The sequence below is a fragment of the Arachis stenosperma genome, chromosome 9, assembly GCF_014773155.1.
Source record: "Arachis stenosperma cultivar V10309 chromosome 9, arast.V10309.gnm1.PFL2, whole genome shotgun sequence".
NCBI lineage: Eukaryota > Viridiplantae > Streptophyta > Magnoliopsida > Fabales > Fabaceae > Arachis > Arachis stenosperma.
Window position 1 is genome coordinate 113,554,229 of NC_080385.1, and position 15,496 is coordinate 113,569,724.

At 38.1% G+C, this 15,496-nt stretch overlaps 1 non-coding gene across 1 annotated transcript; it reads left to right on the top strand.

Annotated features, from left to right (window-relative positions):
* The first annotated feature begins 5,486 nt into the window (after positions 1-5,486).
* LOC130953421 (small nucleolar RNA R71) lies at positions 5,487-5,590 on the top strand. Its single transcript, XR_009075591.1, has one exon. It is a non-coding gene; the product is annotated as a small nucleolar RNA R71 (small nucleolar RNA).
* The last annotated feature ends 9,906 nt before the right edge of the window (positions 5,591-15,496 follow it).

Sequence of the window (15,496 nt, forward strand, 5' to 3'; positions counted from 1 at the left end):
AAATACTTATGTAGATTCATTGGTGAGAATTTCAGATAAGTGTATGGAGGTGCTGTAAGGCTCACGGACGTCTGCCTTCCCACTGCTTCTACTCAATCCTTCTTACTCCTTTCCATGGCAAGCTGTGTATAGGGGTTCACCATCAGCGGTGGCTACTTTCAATCCTCTCGGGAAAATAATCCTATGCGGTTGTCAGTCGCACGGCTAATCGTCTGGAGGCATCACCCATGGTTGATGGCTACATCCCATCCTCGCAGTGAAAACTAATGCTCACGCACTCTGTCACAGTACGGCTAATCACTGGTTGGTTCCCGCGCCTACTGGAATAGAATCCCTTGATTCTTTTGCGTCTGTCACTAACGCCCAGCACTTGCAAGTTTGAAGCACGTCACAGTCATTCATTACCGGAATCCTACTCGGAATACCACAGACAAGGTGAGACTTTCCGGATTCCCAGGATCCTACTCGGAATACCACAGACAAGGTGAGACTTTCCGGATCCTCATAAATGCCGCCATCTATCTAGCTTATACCACGAAGATTCTGTTGGAGAATCTAAGAGATACACATTCAAGCTCTGTTGCATGTAGAACGGAAGTGGTTGTCAATCACGCGCGTTCATGAGTGAGAATAATAATGAGGGTTATTTACTCATCACATTCATCATGTTCTTGGGTGCGAATGAATATCTTGGAATAAGAATAAGAGAGATTTGAATAAAAGAAAATAGAACTTCATTAATACTTGAGGTACAGCAGAGCTCCACACCCTTAATCTATGGTGTGCAGAAACTCCACCGTTGAAAATACATAAGTGAAAGAGGTTCAGGCATGGCCGAATGGCCAGCCCTCTCCATGATCAAGTGACCGAGTATTCAAAGAGATTAAACTGTCAAAAGATGTCTAATACAATAGATAAATGTCCTATATATACTAGACTAGCTACTAGGGTTTACATGAGTAAGTAAATAATGCATAAATCCACTTCCGGGGCCCACTTGGTGTGTGCTTGGGCTGAGCTTGATCAATCCACGAGCTGAGGCTTCTCTTGGAGTTGAACTTTGAGTTATGACGTGTTTTGGGCGTTCAACTCCGGATCATGACGTTTTTCTGGCGTTTAACTCCAGACAGCAGCATGAACTTGGCGTTCAACGCCAAGTTACGTCGTCATTCTTCGAATAAAGTATGGACTATTATATATTGCTGGAAAGCCCTGGATGTCTACTTTCCAACGCCGTTGAGAGCGCGCCATTTAGAGTTCTGTAGCTCCAGAAAATCCATTTCGAGTGCAGGGAGGTCAGATTCCAACAGCATCAGCAGTCCTTTTATCAGCCTTTTTCAGAGTTTTGCTCAAGTCCCTCAATTTCGGTCAGAATTTACCTGAAATCACAGAAAAACACACAAACTCATAGTAAAGTCCAGAAATGTGAATTTAACATAAAAATTAAGGAAAACATCCCTAAAAGTAGCTTGAACTTACTAAAAACTACCTAAAAACAATGCCAAAAAGCGTATAAATTATCCGCTCATCACAACACCAAACTTAAATTGTTGCTTGTCCCCAAGCAACTGAAAATCAAATAGGATAAAAAGAAGAGAATATACTATAAATTCAGAAATATCAATGAATATTAATTATAATTAAATGAGTGGGACTTGTAGCTTTTTGCTCCTGAACAGTTTTGGCATCTCACTTTTTCCTTTGTAGTTTAGAGGGATTGGCGTCTCTGGAGAACTTAGAATTTGGGATAGTGTTATTGACTTTCCTAGTTAAGCATGTTGATTCTTGAACACAGCTACTTATGAGTCTTGGCCGTGGCCCTAAGCACTTTGTTTTCCAGTATTACCACCGGATACATAAATGCCACAGACACATAACTGGGTGAACCTTTTCAGATTGTGACTTAGCTTTGCTAAAGTCCCCAGTTAGTGGTATCCAGAGCTCTTAAGCACACTCTTTTGCCTTGGATCACGACTTTAACCACTCAGTCTCAAGCTTTTCACTTGGACCTTCATGACACAAGCACATGGTTAGGGACAGCTTGATTTAGCCGCTTAGGTCTGGATTTAATTTCCTTGGGCCCTCTTATCCATTGATGCTCAAAGCCTTGGATCCTTTTTACCCTTGCCTTTTGGTTTTAAGGGCTATTGGCTTTTTCTACTGCTCCTTCTTTTTCTATATACTCTTTTTAGCCATTTTTTTTTTCACTGCTTTTTCTTGCTTCAAGAATCAATTTCATGAATTTTTCAGATCATCAATAACATTTCTCTTTGTTCATCATTCTTTCAAGAACCAACAATTTTAACACTCATAAACAACAATATCCAAAGACATATGCACTGTTCAATCATTCATTCAGAAAACAAAAAGTATTGTCACCACATCAATATAATTAAATTAAATTCAATAATAAATTCGAAATCTATGTACTTCTTGTTCTTTTGAATTAAAACATTTTTCATTTAAGAGAGGTGAAGGATTAATGGAACTTATTCATAGCTTTAAGGCATGGTTACACACTAATGATCATGGAATAAAGACACAAAACATAGATAAACATAATAATTAAAAACCAAAAACAGAAAGAAATAAAAAACAAGGAAAGAATCCACCTGAGTGAGAGTGGCGCCTTTTTGAAGAACCAATGGTGCTCTTTGAGCTCCTCTATGTCTCTTCCTTGCTTCTGTTGAATGATTCCTAGTAATTTTTGTGTTCCTCCCCTTAGTTGCTTCCAATATTTGTGTGGAGGACGACTTATCCCCTGAGGTATCTCAGGGATCTCTTGATTTGCAGCCACATGTTCTACCACTGAGCTATGACGGCTTATATTTAGTCTTTCCATCTCCCATGACTCAGAGGTGGAAGCTTTTTGTCTTCCCTTTGAGGTTTCTCTGGCTTTAGGTGCCATTAATGGTAATGGAAAAGCAAAAAAGTTATGCTTTTACCACACCAAACTTAAAATATTGCTCGCCCTCGAGCAAGAGAAGAAAGAAGAGAAGAAGAAGAAGAAGAAGAAGAAAATGGAGGAGAGTAAGGGGAGATGGATTCGGCTATATGGGTGGGATTGAGTGGGAAAGAGAAGTTGAATTGTAAAGGTAGGTGGGGTGTATGGGGAAGAGTGGATAGATGTAGGTGGTGAAGAATGTTGGGAATTGTGACATGGGGAATAGTCATCACAAAAACTAGGATTAGGAGGTAAGGTGGGAATATGGTAAGTGGGGATCCTGTGGGGTTCACAGATCCTGAGGTGATCCTGTGGGGTCCACAGATCCTGAGGTGTCAAGGAATTCCATCCCTGCACCAAATAGGCATGTAAAATGCCTTCATGCATCATTCTGGCGTTTAAACGCCCATTGGTGCACGTCTTGGGCGTTCAACGCCCATGTAATGCATGTTTCTGGCGTTGAACGCCAGTTTCATGCTTGTTCCTGGCGTTCAGCGCCAGGTTGTCCTCTCTGTGCACCATCCTGGCGTTTAACGCCAGGTTGTTGCTTGTTTTGGGCGTTCAACGCCAGAATGGTGCTCTGTTCTGGCGTTGAACGCCAGCCAGATGCACCTTACTGGCGTTGAACGCCAGTCTGCGCTACCTCTAGGGTGAAAATTTTTTTCTTCTGTTTTTGACTCTGTTTTTAATTTTTTTGATTTTTTTCGTGACTCCTCATGATCATGTACCTAATTAAACACAAAAATAACAAAGAAACAAAATAAAATAAAATTAGATAAATAAAATTGGGTTGCCTCCCAACAAGCGCTTCTTTAATGTCAATAGCTTGACAGTGGCTCTCATGGAGCCACAAGGTGATCAGGTCAATTTAAGTGTAGTCGCAACACCAAACTTAGAGTTTGGATATGGGGTTTGAACACCAAACTTAGAGTTTGGTTGTGGCCTCACAACACCAAACTTAGAGTTTGACTGTGTGGGTTCGTCTTGACTCTGAACTGAGAGAAGCTCTTCAAGCTTACTCTCTTTTGTCACAGAGGGATGGTCATGTGCCTGAAACACAAGGTAGTCCCCATTCAATTGAAGGACTAACTCACCTCTGTTGACATCTATCACAGCTCCTGCTGTGGCTAGGAAAGGTCTTCCTAGGATGATGCATTCATCATCTTCCTTCCTAGTGTCTAGGATTATGAAATCAGTAGGGATGTAAAGGCCTTCAACCCTTACTAGCACGTCCTCCACTATTCCATAAGCTTGTCTTATGGACTTATCTGCCAATTGTAATGAGAACAAGGCAGGTTGTACCTCAATGATTCCCAGCTTCTCCATTACAGAGAGTGGCATAAGATTTATCCCTGACCCAAGATCACATAGAGCTTTTTCAAAGCTCATGGTGCCAATGGTGCAAGGTATTAAGAACTTGCCAGGATCTTGTTTCTTTTGAGGTAGAGTTCTCTGAATCCAAGTATCTAGTTCACTAATGAGCAAGGGAGGTTCACTTTCCAAAGTCTCATTACCAAACAGCTTGGCATTCAGTTTCATGATAGCTCCTAAGTATTGAGCAACTTGCTCTCCAGTCACATCTTCATTCTCTTCAGAGGATGAATATTCTTCAGAGCTCATGAATGGCAGAAGGAGATTTAAAGGAATCTCTATGGTCTCTAGATGAGCCTCAGATTCCTCAGGATCCTTAATAGGAAACTCCTTCTTGCTTGAGGAACGTCCCAGGAGGTCTTCCTCACTAGGATTTTTGTCCTCCTCCTCCTTTGTGCATTCGGCCATATTGACTATGTCAATGGCCTTGCACTCTCCTTTTGGATTTTCTTCTGTATTGCTTGGGAGAATACTGGGAGGAGTTTCAATGACTTTCTTACTCAGCTGACCCACTTGTGCCTCCAAATTTCTAATGGAGGATCTTGTTTCATTCATGAAACTGAAAGTGGCCTTTGACAGATCAGAGACTATATTGGCTAAATTAGAAGTATTTTGTTCAGAGTTCTCTGTCTGTTGCTGAGAAGATGATGGATATGGCTTGCTATTATTTAGCCTAGTACGTCCACCATTGTTAAAACCTTGTTGAGGTTTTTGTTGATCCTTCCAGGAGAAATTTGGATGATTTCTCCATGATGAGTTATAGGTGTTTCCATAAGGTTCACCCATGTAGTTAACCTCTGCCATGGCAGGGTTTTCAGGATCATAAGCTTCTTCAGAAGCTGCCTCTCTAGTACTGTTGGATGCATGTTGCAATCCATTCAGATTTTGAGAGATTATGTTGACCTGTTGAGTCAACATTTTGTTCTGAGCCAATATGGCATTCAGAGCATCAATTTCAAGAACTCCTTTCTTCTGAGGTACCCCATTGTTCACGGAATTCCTCTCAGAGGTGTACATAAACTGGTTGTTTGCAACCATGTCAATGAGTTCTTGAGCCTCTTCAGGCGTTTTCTTCAGGTGAATAGATCCACCTGCAGAATGGTCCAATGACATTTTCGAAAATTCAGAGAGACCATAATAGAATATATCTAATATGGTCCATTCTGAAAACATGTCAGATGGACATCTTTTGGTCAGCTGCTTGTATCTTTCCCAAGCTTCATAGAGGGATTCACCATCTTTTTGTTTGAAGGTTTGAACATCTACTCTCAGCTTGCTCAGCTTTTGAGGAGGAAAAAATTTATCCAAGAAGGTAGTGACCAGCTTATCCCATGAGTCCAGGCTATCCTTGGGTTGTGAATCCAACCATACTCTAGCTCTGTCTCTTACAGCAAAAGGGAAAAGCATGAGTCTGTAGACTTCAGGATCAACTCCATTCGTCTTTACAGTCTCACAGATCTGCAAGAATTCAGTTAAAAACTGATAAGGATCTTCAGATGGAAGTCCATAAAACTTGCAGTTTTGTTGCATTAAAGCAACTAGTTGAGGCTTAAGCTCAAAGTTATTGGCTCCAATGGCAGGAATAGAGATGCTTCTTCCATCAAACTTGGACGTTGGCTTTGTGAAGTCACCAAGCATTCTCCTTGCATTATTATTATTATTTCCGTCTGCCATCTCTTTCTCTTGTTCGAAAATTTCTAGAAGGTTTCTTCTGGATTGTTGTAATTTAGCTTCTTTTAATTTTCTCTTCAGAGTCCTTTCAGGTTCTGGATCTATTTCAACAAGAGTGCCTTTTTCCCTGTTCCTGCTCATATGAAAGAGAAGAAAACAAGAAAAGAGAGAGGAATCCTCTATATCACAGTATAGAGATTCCTTTATGTTAGTAGAAAAAGAAAGGGGGTAGAAGAATGAAGAATGGATTCGGTTTTATGGATGAAGAGAGGTGAAGAGAAGTGTTAGTAATTAAATAATTAAATAGAAGAAGAAAAGATAAGAGAAAATTCGGAAATAATTTTGAAAAAGAGTTAGTGATTTTCGAAAATTAGAAATAAATTATAATTAAAATTTAAACATGAAACAATTAATTAATTGAAAAGAATTGTTGAAAAAGGGAAGAGATATTTTCGAAAATTAGAGAGAGAAAAGTAGTTAGGTGGTTTTGAAGAAGATAAGAAACAAACAAGAAGTTAGTTAGTTGATTGAAAAAGATTTGAAATCAAAATTGAAAAAGATAAGAAGATAGCAAGTTAAATAAGATAGTTTGAAATCAAATTTTGAAAAAGATAAAATTTTTTTTGAAAAAGATAAAATAAAAGATAAAAAGATTTAATTCAAAAATTCTAAAATTATTTACTTCACTAACAAGAAACTACAAGATAAGATTCTAGAACTTAAAGATTGAACCTTTCTTAACAAGAAAGTAACAAACTTCAAATTTTTGAACCAATCACATTAATTATTAGTGAATTTTCGAAAATAAGATGTAAAGATAAGAAAAAGATTTTGAAAATAATTTGAAAAATATTTTTGAAATTTTCGAAAAATAGAAAAAAAAAATGAAAAAGATATGATTTTTGAAAAAGATTTTGAAAAGATAAGATTTTTAAAATTGAAATTTTGACTTGACTTGTAAGAAACAACTAATTTTGAAAATTTTTGACCAAGTCAACCCAAAATTTCGAAAATTTGGAGGGAAATAAGGAAAAGATATATTTTTGATTTTTGAATTTTTAATTTATGAGAGAGAAAAACAACAAAATTACTCAATGCATGAAATTTTTAGATCAAAACCATGAATGCATGCAAGAATGCTATGAATGTCAAGATGAACACCAAGAACACTTTGAAGATCCTGATGAACATCAAGAACATAATTTTGAAAAATTTTTTTGATGCAAAGAAAATATGCAAGACACCAAACTTAGAAATCTTTAATGCATGGAAAATATGAATGCAAAAAAATGCACATGAAAAACAACAAACAATACAAAACAAGAAATCATCAAGATCAAACAAGAAGACTTGTCAAGAACAACTTGAAGATCATGAAGAACACTATGAATGCATGGGATTTTCGAAAAAAAATGCAAGAAAAATTTTAAATCATGCAATTGACACCAAACTTAAAAATTAACTCAAGACTCAAACAAGAAACACAAAATATTTTTTATTTTTATTATTTTCTAATTTTTTTGGATTTTTATTAAATTTTTTCGAAAATATACTTTAGAAAAACGAAAAATAAAAGAAAAATTTTGTAAAAGATTTTTGAAAAGAAAATTACCTAATCTGAGCAACAAGATGAACCGTCAGTTGTCCATACTCGAACAATCCCCGGCAACGGCGCCAAAAACTTGGTGGACGAAATTGTGATCCATGTTCTAATTATTTTGAGATGAAGGCTTCTAAGGGGCAGCAGCTGATTTCACAACTCCGTTCAACTAACCAGCAAGTGTACTGGGTCGTCCAAGTAATAAACCTTACGTGAGTAAGGGTCGAATCCACAGAGATTGTTGGTATGAAGCAAGCTATGGTCACCTTGTAAATCTCATTTAGGCAGATTAAAGGGTAATTGTGATTATTGGAATAAAATAGGAAATAAATAATAAAAAGGATAGAAATACTTATGTAGATTCATTGGTGAGAATTTCAGATAAGTGTATGGAGGTGCTGTAAGGCTCACGGACGTCTGCCTTCCCACTGCTTCTACTCAATCCTTCTTACTCCTTTCCATGGCAAGCTGTGTATAGGGGTTCACCATCAGCGGTGGCTACTTTCAATCCTCTCGGGAAAATAATCCTATGCGGTTGTCAGTCGCACGGCTAATCGTCTGGAGGCATCACCCATGGTTGATGGCTACATCCCATCCTCGCAGTGAAAACTAATGCTCACGCACTCTGTCACAGTACGGCTAATCACTGGTTGGTTCCCGCGCCTACTGGAATAGAATCCCTTGATTCTTTTGCGTCTGTCACTAACGCCCAGCACTTGCAAGTTTGAAGCACGTCACAGTCATTCATTACCGGAATCCTACTCGGAATACCACAGACAAGGTGAGACTTTCCGGATTCCCAGGATCCTACTCAGAATACCACAGACAAGGTGAGACTTTCCGGATCCTCATAAATGCCGCCATCTATCTAGCTTATACCACGAAGATTCTGTTGGGGAATCTAAGAGATACACATTCAAGCTCGGTTGCATGTAGAACGGAAGTGGTTGTCAATCACACGCGTTCATGAGTGAGAATAATAATGAGGGTTATTTACTCATCACATTCATCATGTTCTTGGGTGCGAATGAATATCTTGGAATAAGAATAAGAGAGATTTGAATAAAAGAAAATAGAACTTCATTAATACTTGCGGTACAGCAGAGCTCCACACCCTTAATCTATGGTGTGCAGAAACTCCACCGTTGAAAATACATAAGTGAAAGAGGTTCAGGCATGGCCGAATGGCCAGCCCTCTCCATGATCAAGTGACCGAGTATTCAAAGAGATTAAACTGTCAAAAGATGTCTAATACAATAGATAAATGTCCTATATATACTAGACTAGCTACTAGGGTTTACATGAGTAAGTAAATGATGCATAAATCCACTTCCGGGGCCCACTTGGTGTGTGCTTGGGCTGAGCTTGATCAATCCACGAGCTGAGGCTTCTCTTGGAGTTGAACTTTGAGTTATGACGTGTTTTGGGCGTTCAAATCCGGATCATGACGTTTTTCTGGCGTTTAACTCCAGACAGCAGCATGAACTTGGCGTTCAACGCCAAGTTACGTCGTCATTCTTCGAATAAAGTATGGACTATTATATATTGCTGGAAAGCCCTGGATGTCTATTTTCCAACGTCGTTGAGAACGCGCCATTTAGAGTTCTGTAGCTTCAGAAAATCCATTTCGAGTGCAGGGAGGTCAGATTCCAACAGCATCAGCAGTCCTTTTATCAGCCTTTTTCAGAGTTTTGCTCAAGTCCCTCAATTTCGGTCAGAATTTACCTGAAATTACAGAAAAACACACAAACTCATAGTAAAGTCCAGAAATGTGAATTTAACATAAAAATTAAGGAAAACATCCCTAAAAGTAGCTTGAACTTACTAAAAACTACCTAAAAACAATGCCAAAAAGCGTATAAATTATCCGCTCATCAAACACCAATTGGCCGAATTCAAAGGGAAGAGAAGCTATGTCACCGTCAACTTCTACCGGACAAAAATAACACCAATGTGTAGAGGAGGAGAATACGAACACTTTTACCGGATTAGATTTTTTATTGGAGTTACAAATCGCAATAAATCGAAGCCGAAAACTTCATGGTCATGGAGGTTCTCTCTTCCTTACTCTCGATTCCTTTCACTTTCTTTGTTTGCAAATGGTTCCGTGAATAAAATGAATAAGTGAAGGTGATGATTAAGGAGGGGTTAGGTGCCATGTTTATATATATATATATATATATATATATATATATATATATATATATATATATATATATATATATAGCCACATTTGATTTTCTTTTTCCTTGGTTCCTTTGCGTTCGGCCAAGTATTCTTTTTAAACGGAGCAGCAAGGAGGGAGAGGGTTAAAGAGAGTAGGAGAAGAGAGGATAGAGAAAGAGAGACTCAGATTCAAAATGAAGGGGAAGACCATTTGTGATTCGAATTTAGGGCAAAATTACCATAAGATTTTTCTGAGGTAAATCATTGTAGGTCCCCAAAATGCAGCATTTTCACTAAATAGTTTTATCGGTGGATTTATCTGATGGTAAATCCGGTACTAACTTACGCGCCTTTTTTTTCTCTAATTATCCGTCGGTAATAATTTAACCTGACAAATTTCATGCCTTTCTCGCTGGTAAAACCATTGCTACTGTCCAACGCTAAATCTGATGGTACTCAGCATTTTCTTGTAGTGATTGCTTCCAAGGATCTTTATAGGCAAAGTTTAAATTACATCCCCATCATGCTTTCTACGTATACAAAAAATCCTCGAAGTGAGCATACAATGAGATTGAATTTTCTCAATTTAGGTTTAGTTTATCTAGAATTGTGTAAAGCTTGAAGATGCAATTTTAAATATTGATATTGTTTTTAAATTTTCTTCTTTTAAGCTTTTCGTAATAAAAATAATTTTATAACATATTGTGATTTTTTTTAGAAACTACCAGTATTCTAGTGCATCAATACAATGCCATTAATGATAATAAATGTTAATTTACTTTCTCAGTGTGCCTATTATATACCTTGCCGAATTACATGGATAGCGGATCATGAAGCTTATTTAATAAGAGGATGGTCTACATTTGCACAGATTCTAAATGTTCGAGCTGATGACATTGTGTTAGTTAGCTATCGTGACGAGAATGAATCTAATTTATATGTATCTATGGTGCGCAAAATTAAACTCACACAACTTAACCGACAAGTGCACCAGGTCATCCAAGTAATACCTCAGGTGAGTGAGGGTCGATCCCATGAGGATTGTCGGACTGAGCAAGCAATAGTGATCCTGTTGGACTTAGTCAGGCAAACAGTAAAGGTTGTTTGTAGGTGTAAAAATGTATAAGTAGTAAAAGCAAGTAAATAAAGAAAATAAACAGGTTTGGTGTAAAACGATAATGAGAAAACAGTTAAGGTCTCGAAGATGTTTACTTTTCCGGATTAAAACATCTTACCAACTATTTTAATAATGAATGATTCATTCTATGGAAAACCATATGTGATTAAACTCTAATCTCTTAGCAATATAATCTCCTCTGATCCTCATCAAATGCCACTCTCATGGTCACTCAATTTAGATCAGAGGGTTAAGTTCAAAAAACTAGTTTAGCGCCACAAAAACCCTAATTACCCGAAGCTAACAGGATTTTATGTCACTTATATATGCCAATTAGTTCATTTAATTAGCAATTTAGGAGGAGTGTTTTCAAGTTGTACCCTAAGAGAGATAGCTCTCTCGAGAATCACAAGAGCTCCTATAGAATAAGGTTCATACTCTCGTTCCACCCAGATTCATAAGATTAAGAATGAAAATAACACCTTAGAATTGAATCAAACATTAATTAAAATAGAAGAATAATAGTTCTAATCAAAGAAATAAATAGAGCTCCTAACCTTAACCAGGAGGTTTAGTTGCCCATAACTTACAGAGTAAACAGGTTTCTGAAAAAGTTCAGAAGAAAGGAGAGATCTAAACCTAATTGATCTTCTCCTTTAAATAATAACCTAATAATAAATGCTAAACCTAAAAGATATTATTTTAAAATAAAAATTACAAGGATAAGATAAGATGAGCCTAAGAGGTGCTAAATCCACTTGGAGGCCCAATTAGTGTGTAACTAGTATACAGGCTGGCATTCAGCGCCAAGATGGGGCGTTGAACGCCAGAAAGGGAGAGCATGTTCTGATCTCTTTCCCCCTGCAGGTGTTGAACGCTAGGTTTGGCGTTCAACGCCTAGGGAGGAGCTGCCAGCATTTTCCTTTCTTGCTCCGACCTTCTCCAAACTGCTCCGAATTTTACCTAAATCAATAAAACCCAAGAGAAACTCAAAGTAGCATCCAAAGGTGAATTTTTCACTAAAATCAAATAAAAGCAATTAAAATATAATTAAAATCAATATAAAAGTGGTTAGAAAAAGGGTATAAGATGCTCATGGATCACAAAACCAAACTTAAACTATTGCTTGTTCTCAAGCAACCAAAAATAATACAGGACCAAGGAAGAGAAAACACACAGGATTCGAGTTGTCAATCAAGCTCAGGTCTAATTACTGAATGGAGATATTGACACTCTATTCCTGAATAGCTTTGCCATCTCACTATCCTTTGAAGTTCAGAAATATCGATGTCCTTCAGAACTGGAACTCGGATAGTATTATTGATTCTCTTCTTTTAGGCTGTTGTTGATTCTTGAACATAGCTTTTCTTTTCTTTGTTGCTTTGCACCTTTGAGCCTAGCCGTGATCCTAATTGTTTTGTTTTCAAGCTTAAGTTGATACATAAACACCACAAGCACTTAATTAGGGGAACCTTTTAGGTTCGACTTTTGTTTTGCTTTTATTCACAGACAGTGGTGCTCAGAGCCTTAGTCATACTTATATACAGCCTTATATACAGCCTTGGTCACGACATTAAGTGTTCAGTCTCAAGGGTGACTTGACACTTTCACACCATAAGCATATGGTTAGGGATAACCACTCTTTTGAGCTTTTAGATCAGTTTTGACCCTCCTAACCATTGATGCTCAAAGCCTTGGACCTTTTTCTTTTTATTTATCTTTTATTTTGAATTTTCTTTTTGCTGTTTCTTTTGTTTCTAGAATCAATCTTTTTCTTTAATTGAGAGAATCAATAATATTTCTCTAAACTCTTATTCCTCAAGAACCAATATACTCAACTCCAATATCAAATATGCACAGTTAAATCAGACATTCAAAAAATAGAGATAAGGCCACCACATCAAAGTAATCAGAATAACTTATAATATAACTCAAGATCTTATGTATTTTACTACTTCTTTTTCAATTGATTTTTCCTTTTAAGCTTGATGTGTAATATATAAGATATCTTGAAAAATGAAAAATAAACTACTACTAGAAAGCAAAAAAATCCTAAGAGTGATCATGCAACTAGAATAGAAAACAGATAACATAATGAAAATACTAGAAAAATAGAGATAAAATAAAGATAGGGAGAATGAAACTAGACCACCTCAGTGATAGCGGCTAGTGCACCCTCCGGGAAATCCTCTAGAGCGTTTAAGCTCCTCAATGTTATGCCCCTGCCTTTTCTGCTCCTCCATCAATCTCCTTTGATCTTTTATCATCTGATGGAGAAGAGCAGACTGGTCCTGATGCTCCAGCCTAAGTTGATCAACTGATGATGTTAGCTCCCCTAAGGATGTGGTCAACTGATCCCAGTAGTCACAGGGAGGAAAGTACATCCCTTGAGACATATATAGAATATCCTGTGGAGGTGGTAGAACTACCTCTTGCTACAGTCCTTGCACGGGCTCACTAGCGTGCTCCATACCCTTCCTTGTGATTGGTCTCTCCTTCTCGATTAAGGTATCTCCCTCTATGTGAGCTCCAGATGCTGCACATAAACAGTGAATGAGATGAGGGAATGCTAGCCTAGCAGAGGTGGAGTGCTTGTCAACTACTCGGTAAAGCTCCTGTGGGATCACCTCATGCACCTCCAACTCATTTCCAAGCATAATGTAGTGAATCATTACTACCCGATCAACTGTAACCTCAGGATTTTGGTGCCATGGAGGTAAAATATAAGAAGAAAAAAGTAGAGTGCCCAACACCAAACTTAAAAATTTTGCTCGTTCCCGAGCAAATAGAAAGATAAGAAAAGAAAAAGACAAGAAAATAGAAGAAAGAGATAGAGGGGGTGGGGTGTATGCTTCGGCCTTTAGGGTGAAAAAGGGGGAAAATGAAGAAAGTGAATGTGTATAGTGAAGAGTATGTAAGAGAGGAGAAGTAGTGAAGGTGTGGTAAAAGTGGATGAAGAGAAGGGTATTTATAGAAAGTGGGTGGGGTGGGTTCGGTTTTGGGAAGGGAATGGATGGGAAAGTTTGAAGTTGAATGGGGTTGTTGGAAAGAGAGATAGATGGGATTAATGAGAGGTGATTAGGTGGAGTGCAAGGTGGGGTGAGAGAATCAAGAGAATTGATGGGTGATGTGATGGATGAATGTGGATGGAAAAGTACGTGAAAGAGGAGAGAGAATGGATAAGAGTGAGGAAATGGTGAAGTAGTTGGTGGTTGGGTGTTATCCATTGGCCAAAGACTTCAAAATTTGAATTTCAGCATGCTGCCTCCCCCCTAGTCGTTCAGAGCCGGGCTGGCGTCCAACGCCACCAAGGGGATCCCCTTTTATTTTTTTTTCATGTGTTTAATGCATGGGCATTGATCGCCTTAGGGGGATTAAAACATGGCATGAAACTGCTCTCAACTGGACACTTAACGCCCAACTTTGTATCCTGATGAGCGGATATTTTATACGCTTTTTGGCATCATTTTCATATAGTTTTTATTATGTTTTGTTTATGTTTTATTATATATTCATAGGTTTTAGTGAAAAATTCATATTTTTAGATTTTAGTTTGATTTTGTGTCTTTTATGATGATTTCCGGTATTTTCTGGCTAAAATTGAGGAGTTTTGGTAAAGTCTGATTCAGAGAGAGAAAGGACTGCAGATGCTGTCAGGATCTGACCTCCATGCACTCAAAGGAGCATTTCTGGAGCTACAGATGTTCAAATAGCACACTCTCAATGGCTATAAAAATATAACATTCAATACTTTCCAGAAATATATAATAGTCTACACTTTGCTTTGAAAGTGAAGGCCCAAAACAGGCATTCAACGCCAGCCACCAGCCCCATTCCTAGCGTCCAATGCCCACAGGGGAGCAGCTGGCATCCACGCCCATTAAGGAGTCCAAAGCTGGCGTTGGATGCCCAAAAGGGAGACTTATCTTGTAGCTTCCCTTAAGATCTGCCCAAAGACTCACCAAGTGGGCCCGAAAAGTGGATTTTCGCACTACAAGACTAGTTTATCTTATTTCTGTAATTCTTAGTTATCAGATTAGTATATATAGGAGGAGATCACCCTTGTTTAGGATCTTCTTCTTCCCCCACTTTGTTTTCGAACACTATTTTCTGTACAGTATGAGTCTCTAACCTCCTAAGGTTAAGGTTAGGAGCTCGCTAATTCTTATCGATTAACAATATCACTATTCTATTTCAATCTATGCTTGATTCTATTCTAAGATGTATCTTTGTTCTTCATACTAATGAATTAGGAGTGTAATTTGACCGTCATCCCTATTCACATGTGTTCTTGTGAGTCCTTGATTGGATAGTACTGAACCACAAGCTTGATTATACATCTCTTAGATGGCTAATCCACAGCTTCCTTGGGGACTTCTCAATACATCAGTTCATTCGAGGTTCGAGGTGATTAGGGCCTTTATGGTATAGGCTAGAATCCAAGAAGCAACGTTCTCTGATCTGAAAGATCCGACCTTGTGGAATTTTGAGTAGGATCACCAAGGAAATGGACTGCTAAAGCTTCACCTTCATTCAAATTAATGACGGCTGACCCAGCATTTGATCTGAAGCAAAGGAGATTAATGACTGCTGATCCGGCGTTAATTATATACAGCCTGCCATGGAA